The following is an 8,381-nucleotide window of genomic DNA, read 5'->3' on the forward strand; positions in this document are numbered from 1 at the left end:
TCTGGGGATTAGTCCCCCTTTGAGCAGGGGGTTGGACTAGATACTCCTGAGGTCCCTTCCAATCCTGATATTCTATTACAAAGTCCCAGGCCAAGCCATGTTCATCCAGTGTCTGGCTGTGCATTGCAGCAAACATTTGGCTGGGCATTGAATCTAGTGGCCAATGTATTGCTTAGACCCATTTCCAGCAATTTTCAACTTTCTTATAGCCACGCACTTTTCTCCAGTCTCTACTTGGAGCTGTCTGGGCCGCTCTAGTAATCTGTCTTGAGGATATTTATCCACCTGTCGTCCCAGCCATAACATCTCTCTATGTGTCAGTCCCCTTTACACTATCCATCCATCTACGTCCCCGTCCCCTCTGATCTCGCCTTCCAGACATATACACAGCAATTCAGCCCTCCATCCTCCCACCCCTCCATACCCATCCAGAGCCCTTCATCCCTCATTCCCCCATCCCTCCATCCCCATCCACAGCCCTTCATCCCTCCATCCCCCATCCCTCCATCCCCATCCACAGCCCTTCATCCCTCCATCCCCCGTCCCCNCCTCCATCCCCATCCACTGCCATTCTGCCCACCGTACATTCAAACTCATCTATTTCTTTGATCTATTTCAATCTTGAAATCTGGTAATTTCGCCCTGACACATAATTGCCTCGAATCTCTTTTTATCCAATTGATTTTAATTGGCATTAGTAAGGCTAATCTTGTTATCTCAGTCTGAACTAATTTAATTATTCATTGTTCTTCAGTTTCTATGGAATGATCCATCCCTCCTTGTGCGATATCCATCCGTCCACCCCCTCTCCCTCTGCAACATCCCTCCCTGTGCGATATCCATCCGTCCATCCCCCCTCCCTGTGTGATATCCAGCCATCTATCCCCCTCTCCCACCACAACATCCATTCTCCCTGTGTGATATCCATCCGTCCATCCCCCTCTCCCTGCACATCATCCCTACCTGTGTGATATGCAACCGTCCATCCCCCTCTCTCTCTGCAACATCCCTCCCTGTGTGATATCCATCCGTCCATTCCCCTCTCCCTCCACAACATCCCTCCCTGTGTGATATCCATCCATCCATCCCCCTCTGCCTTCACATCATCCCTCCGTCCCTGTGCGATATCCATCTGTCCATCCCCCTCTCCCTCCACATCATCCCTCCCTCCCTGTGTGATATCCATCCGTCCATCCCCCTCTCCCTCCACATCATCCCTAACTGTGCGATATCCATCCGTCCATACCCCTCTCCCTCTGCAACATCCCTCCCTGTGTGATATCCATCCATCCATCCTCCTCTCTCTCCACAACATCCCTCCCTGTGTGATATCCATCCATCCATCCCCCTCTGCCTTCACATCATCCCTCCGTCCCTGTGTGATATCCATCTGTCCATGCCCTCTCCCTCCACATCATCCCTCCCTGTGTGATATCCATCCGTTCATCCCCCTCTCCCGCCACATCATCCATCCCTCCCTATGTGATATCCATCCGTCCATCCCCCTTTCCCTCCACAATAGTCATCCTCCCTGTGCGATATCCATCCGTCTATCCCCCTCTACCTCCACAACATCCCTCCCTACTTGTGCGATATCCATCTGTCCATTCCCCTCTCCCTCCAAAACATCCATCCCTCCCTGTGTGATATCCATCGGTCCTTCCCCCGCTCCCTCCACATCATCCCTCCCTCCCTGTGCGATATCCATCCGTCCATCCTCCTCTCCCTCCACAATGCCCCTTTCCATTCCCCTCCCTCACGTCTCAACTGGCCGCTCCTGGGCAGCGTTCTGGATGCCTGGGTCCCAGCCCCCATCCCGGGCTGTAACCCCATCCTGTCCGGTTCCTTGTGCAATAGAGAAACTGGGCACTAGTGGGCAGGTGATGCCAATGACAGCACATGGTCTCAGCTCAAATTATCTATGGGTAGAGAGGACAGGGGTGTGTAGCGCTGGGGGCACCAGGCTGTTCAGAGCTGGAGGCGTGGCCCAGCGGGGGGTGCTGCACCGTGGGGATCCGGGGGTGGGGCTCAGATGGAGGAGTCGGGGGTGGGGCTTGGATGGGGGGGCGCTGCGCCGTGGGGAGCCCAGGGCGGGGCTCGGTGGGGTCGCTGCGCTGTGGGGAGCCGGGGGCGGGGTTCAGATGGGGGAGCTGGGGGTGGGGCTCGGCGGGGGGCACTGTGCTGTGGGGAGCTGGGGGGAGGGCTTGGCTGAGGCGCTGTGCCGTGGAGCGTGTTTATTTAAAGTCACACGCAGAGTGCACGGTGCTGTACAATGCATTTTATTCTACAGTCTGGGAAGGGGACATGGGGGCCAACACTGATATACAGAGAACAGGGGTCGGGGTGGCGGGGTCTGTCAGTTGCAGCCGGGAGGGTGCCGGGGGGGGTCACGGGAGTTACTCCTCGTTCAGCCCCTTCTGCAAAAGAACAGAGAGAGAAAGCGAGTGTCAATACGAAGGCAAAGATGTGGGAGGGAAGATGGGAGGGGAGAAGAGGTGACAGGAGAAATGGGGAAGGAGAGGAGAAGAGGGGGTGGGGTCAGAGGAGGGGGAGGGGCAGCCCCGCCATGGCCCACCTTAGCTCCGATGTCGCGGCTCTTGGCCCGCAGCTTGTTGACCTGGGACTCGGCGATGTCGGCCCGCTCCTCCGCCTCGTCCAGCTCGTGCTGCACCTTCCGGAACTTGGCCAGGTTGGTGTTGGCTTGTTCCTCCTGCCGGGGGAGAAAAACCGGGGTGTTACCCTGTGCAACTGCCTGCTACTGGGTCTGCAGCGCAGCCCAGAGTTCAGCATGGCCAGGCCCCTGCATCTACCTGGCTACTGCCCCAAGGCAGGGGGTGCCTGTCCCACTGGGGACACAGAGAAGAAAACGGGATGTGTTAACCTGTGGAACTACCCACCACTGGATTTCCAACAGATAAGGCCTCAGGGAAGAATAGGAGGGGGCCAGCTCCCCTGTACTGATTGGTTACAATCCATCCATTCTTCCATTTTTTCATCCAACTTTTCCATCAACTCTCCATCTATCCACCCACTCAACTGTCCACCTGCCCATCCATCTGGGTTCTGGGGTCCGGGGGAGGAGGAGGTCTGGATTCCAGAATGCATCATGGGGAGGATCTAGAAGTTCTGGACACTCACCGCTTCCTCGGCCTGCCGCTTGTAGGCTTTGACCTTCAGCTGGAGTTTGTCCACCAGGTCCTGGAGACGGATCAGATTCTTCCTGTCCTCCTCAGTCTGGAGAGATGAGGGGGGAGGGGGGGAAGAAATTCTGGATTCAGCCAGTGGCTCTGGAACCCAGCTGCTCGAGAACCATGGGGGTCTGGATTAATCCCCAACCTCCGTTCATGACCATAAGTCTATGTGTGCTTCCTCAAGTGGGGGTGGTAACAAAAGAGCCCCATAATTACTCTAGACCTGTCTAAAACCCAAGGGCTGCTGGGGTATCCTTGATCTACAATTTAAAAAGGCCAGTGTGAGGGGTGATGGTTTCTAGATCCATCATGTTCTAGACCAAAAGCCAAGCCAGTTAGTAATTGGTTGTAGAGCAGGAATGGGTAAGAGCCTGGCTCTAGAACAGCACGATGGCTGGGGATGCTGAGATACTCCTGGCTGTTACTGTAGACTATGGAGGTAACCCATGGGGATTTCATGCAGGGTTTGAGACTATGGAGGGAATGGTGTTCTTGAGTTTGGCAATGGAACAGAGCTATGGCAATGGGTGTGCTATGCTCTAGAGTAGGGGTGGGCAAACTTTTTGGCCTGAGGGCCGCATCGGGTTTAGTAAATTGTATGGAAGGCTGGTTAGGGGAGGGGTTCATGGGCCGGCCCCCACCTCCTATCTGCCCCCCCCCCCGGGCGCCTCCCCCCCCCCTCCCCCCCCCTGTCCCCTGACTGCCCCTGGACCTCTGACACCCCATCCAACCCCTCCTCTCATTCCTGATGGCCCCCCGGGACCTCTGCCCCATCCAACCATCCCTTCTCCCTGTCCCCTGATTGTCCCCGGAACCCCTGCCCCATCCAACCCCCCTTCTTCTTCCTGACTGCTCCCCCGGGACCCCTGCCCCCATTCAACCCCCTGTTTCCCCCCTGACCACCATCCACACCCCCGCCCCCTGACCACCACCCCGAACTCCCCTGCCCTCTATCCAACACCCCCTGCTCCCTGCCCCCTTACCGCACTGCCTGGCTGGCGGTGCTACAGCCCCACTGTCTGGCTGGAGTCAGGCCATGCCACCACCCGCACCACGCAGCACGAGACCAGGTCAGGCCGGGCTCTGCAGCTGCGCTGCCCCAGGAGCTCACAGCCCCACCGCCCAGAGCATTGCGCCAGCGGTGGAGTGAGTGAGCTGGGGTTGCAGGGGAGGGGGGAGAGCAGGGGAGGGCCCGGGGTCTAGCCTCCTGGCCAGGAGCTCAGGGGCTCTAGAATATGTGAAAACTATTCTAGAACAAGTCAGGGAAGTCTATGGCCTGTAATACACAGGAGATCTGGCTAGATGACCACAATGGTCCTTTCTGACCTTGGATCTATGACTCTAGGTCATCTATGGTCTAGCATAGATCAGGTTATGTTCTGTGCCACATGTCCCACGTTCTCGAGTGGATAGCTTGTGTTCTGGTGCAGAGGTTTCTGGAACAGGACATGCTCACCGAGGTCTACAATGATCAGTAAGATGTTCTAGACCAGGCAAACAATTCTGTAGCATGTGTCTTGAGTGCGATGCTCAAGTCCTAGTGTGGGATGGTCAGAAGCCAGGTATTTGCGATTCAGAACAGCTAGGATGATGTTCTGGATAGGACCGTACATGCCCTGGGGCATGTGTCATATGTTCTAGAGAATACATAGCGTGTTTGGGGGCAGGCTACTTGTGTTCCATGTCAGACAACTCATGTTCTAGACTGCAAGTTCTGGGGCATGCACTTCAGGTTCTAGAGCACACATTGTGTTCTAAGGCATGCGGCTCGCATTCTGGAGCATATCATTTGTATTCTGGACTGCAAGATTTACAGCTCCTCTTGTTTCCAGACTCACCCCCTCCCAGCAGGTACCTGGTAGGTGAGCTCCTTGATGCGGCGCTCTGATTTGCGCAGGCTCTTGATGCTCTCTGCATTGCGCTTCTGCTCCGACTCCAGCTCGTTCTCGAGCTCCCGGACACGCGCCTCCAGTTTCTGCAGCTGCTTCTTGCCGCCCTTGAGGGCCAGCTGCTCAGCCTCATCCAGCCGCAGCTGCAGGTCCTTGATGGTCTGCTCCATGTTCTTCTTCATCCGCTCCAGGTGGGCGCTGGTGTCCTGCTCCTTCTTCAGCTCCTCCGCCATCATCGCCGCCTGCGGCCAGAAAGAAAAGTCATTCCCTGCCCCCCTGAGCCAGTCAGTACCCCCACCCTGGGGCCAGGTCGGAGCCGGTGCCCCCTACAGGGCACAGGCCCCCTGTCCCATTCCCTCGCACTCACGTCGGTGATGGCTTTCTTGGCCTTCTCCTCGGCATTCCTGCACTCCTGCACGGCCTCCTCCACCTCTGTCTGCAGCTGGGACAGATCCGCCTCCATCTTCTTCTTCTGGTTGATCAGGCTGGTGTTCTAGATCAGTGGGTGAGGGGAGATAAACTCAGAGGCGGCATCGTTCCATCAGATCTAGAGATAGTTCCCTGACAGCTCAGGATCCGAGCCATCTGAGCTCCTTCCCTGGTGGGCTAGAATCCCATGCTGGCAGGTCTGTTCTAGATTTGCCTCTCTGGGAGAAATGCCATTCCCTAAAATGTTCTAGCTCCTTGATCTTGAATTAAATGGAATCAGGGGGTGGTTGTTGAGACTCAAGCTCTAGATTGGCCTAAAACCAGCTGGTGGTCTGTACAGGCACCAGACAAATAAGAGACTCTTGTCTCTCACACACAGAGCAGTGATTATTTTCTAGACTTATCTCACTCAAAATGGGCATATTCTAGTCTATTATCTGCACAAAAGGAGTAATTATCATATTCTAGACTGTCACCCCACCCAAATGTTCTACATTATTGCCCCAGCCAAATGGTGCAGTGATCCCAGGATGTTATTTTACCTGACCAAGACAAGTTCTAGACATTTCCCCCAAGCAATCAGGACACTGGCCATATTATACATATATTCTAAACTATCACCTCACTCAAAACATGTTTGTCATGTTCTGGACTCTTAGTCAGACTAAACTGGGTGATAACCATCTTCTAGATGATTATTCAGAACAAATAAAGTGATGTTTATATTTCAGAGTATTATCCAGAACAAATAAAATGGCCACCATGTTCTAGATGACTATTCTGAATGAACTTGGCAATGGCCATCTTCTAGACTACTATCCAGAAAGTGCTGAGCTCTAGTCATGTTTCAGAGCATCACCCAAACCCATTCCTGTCATGAATGAACAGGGAAGCCCATATGGTTGTGATCTTGTGCTACGTTGTTTTCCAGACAGAGTGGATATTCTAGACTATTAGTGGATAGTCTAGACTATTATCTAGAACAAATCAAGTGGCAATCACATTCTAAATGGTTATCCATTTAGACACAAAAATGGCAGTATCGAGGCTCTAGACCACTTCCTAGGGCAAACAAAGTGCTGCTCATGTTCTGGATTACAATCCAACCTCAACACAGCAGCACACACTCTCTAGATTATGGCTGTCATGTTCTAGATCACTCTCCAGACCCAACAGGGCAGTGTCAATGTTCTAGGCTCCTGTTATGAATGAACAGGGAAGCTCACATGGGTCAGTGATGGGAACCGCTGCTGGGGCCAGGTTTTCTGTAGTGGACCAAAGGGGATTCCGCTCAAGGGGTCAGATGTCGGGGGTCCCCATCTCTCTCACCTGGGTGTGGAGCAGCTGGACTCTCTCGCTGGCTTCTATCAGCTCCTGCTCGGCCAGTTTCCGGGCGCGCTCCGTCTGCTCCACCACGGCTCGCAGCTCCTCCAGCTCGGCCGTCAGCAGGTTGTTCCGCCGCTCCACAATGGCGATGTTCTCCTTTAGGTCCTCATTGGCCCGGACGACGTCGTCCAGCTGGATCTGGGTGTCCTGGGGTGGACGGAGAACAGGCCATGAGTGGGGAGACAGGACATGGCCAGGACCCTCCCCTCCACAGCACAGCACCCCCTAGGGCCAGGCTGGGAGACAGGGAACCACTGGGACCCCCTCACAGCACAGCGCCCCCTGGAGGTACCTTGAGCAATCCATGCAGCAGCTTGACTTGCTTCTGGGCCTCGGCCGCCATGCGGTTGGCGTGGCTCAGCTGGATCTCCATCTCGTTGAGGTCGCCCTCCATCTTCTTCTTGACTCTCAGCGCCTCGTTGCGGCTGCGGGTCTCGGCGTCCAGCGAGGTCTGCAGCGAATCCACCACCCGCAGGTGGTTGCGCTTGGCCTGCTCCATCTCCTCGTCCTTCTCTGCCAGCTTCCGCTCAAAATCCGCCTTGAACTGGTTAAACTCCAGCTGGGCCCGCAGAATCTTCCCCTCCTCGTGCTCCAGAGAGGCCTGGGGTTGGTGGGAGGAGGGAGGATGAATGAATGAGAGAAAAGAGAGAGAGAGATTAATACAAAGAAAGAAAGAAAAGGAGAGGGGAGGCGGAGAGAGAAGGAAGGAGTAAATATATCAGAGGAAGAATGAAAAATGAGGCAGAAAGAATTAAAGAATGAATGAAAAGGGGAAGAGTGAATGAAATAGGAAGAATGGAGAAAGGATTGGAAAGAGAGAGAGAGGAAAAATGAAATCCCAAATAAGAAAGAAAGAAGAAATATGTTAAAGGAAGGATGAAAAAAGACAGAGAGGAGGAAGGAGTGAGTGGAAAAAGAAGAGTGGATGAAGAGGAAAGAATGGGGAAGGCATTGGAAAGACAGAGAGGCAAAATGAAACCAGAAATGAAAAAGAAGACAGGGAGAAAAAAATGAATCCAAGACAGAGGGAGAAAGAAAGGAGGAATGAAGAAAAGCAGAGATGGAAAGAAAGAAGAAATTAATGAAGGAGGAGAGGAATGGCGACCAAAAGAGAGAGAAGAAATGAATGGAGGGAAAAGATAGAAAGAAGGAATAAAGAAAAGCAAAGAAAGAGAGGAAGGAGAAATCAATAGAAAGAAAGAAAGAAAGAAAGAAAGAAAGAAAGAAAGAAAGAAAGAAAGAAAGAGTGAAAAAAGCCAGGGTGAATGACAGGGGAAGACCGGGGAAAGGGTTGGAAAGAGAGAAAGGGAAAATGAAATCAGAATAGGCAGAGCCGGCGCTGGGGGGTTCCCGGCTGACCCCCATGTGGCTCTGGGAAGGGGTTCCCGGCTGACGGCACTGGGGGGTTCCCGGCTGACAGCGCTGGGGGGTTCCCGGCTGACCCCCACATGGCTCTGGGAAGGGGTTCCTGTCTGACGGCACTGGG

The sequence above is a fragment of the Trachemys scripta genome, chromosome 12 (assembly GCF_013100865.1).
Source record: "Trachemys scripta elegans isolate TJP31775 chromosome 12, CAS_Tse_1.0, whole genome shotgun sequence".
NCBI classification, from domain to species: Eukaryota; Metazoa; Chordata; order Testudines; family Emydidae; genus Trachemys; species Trachemys scripta.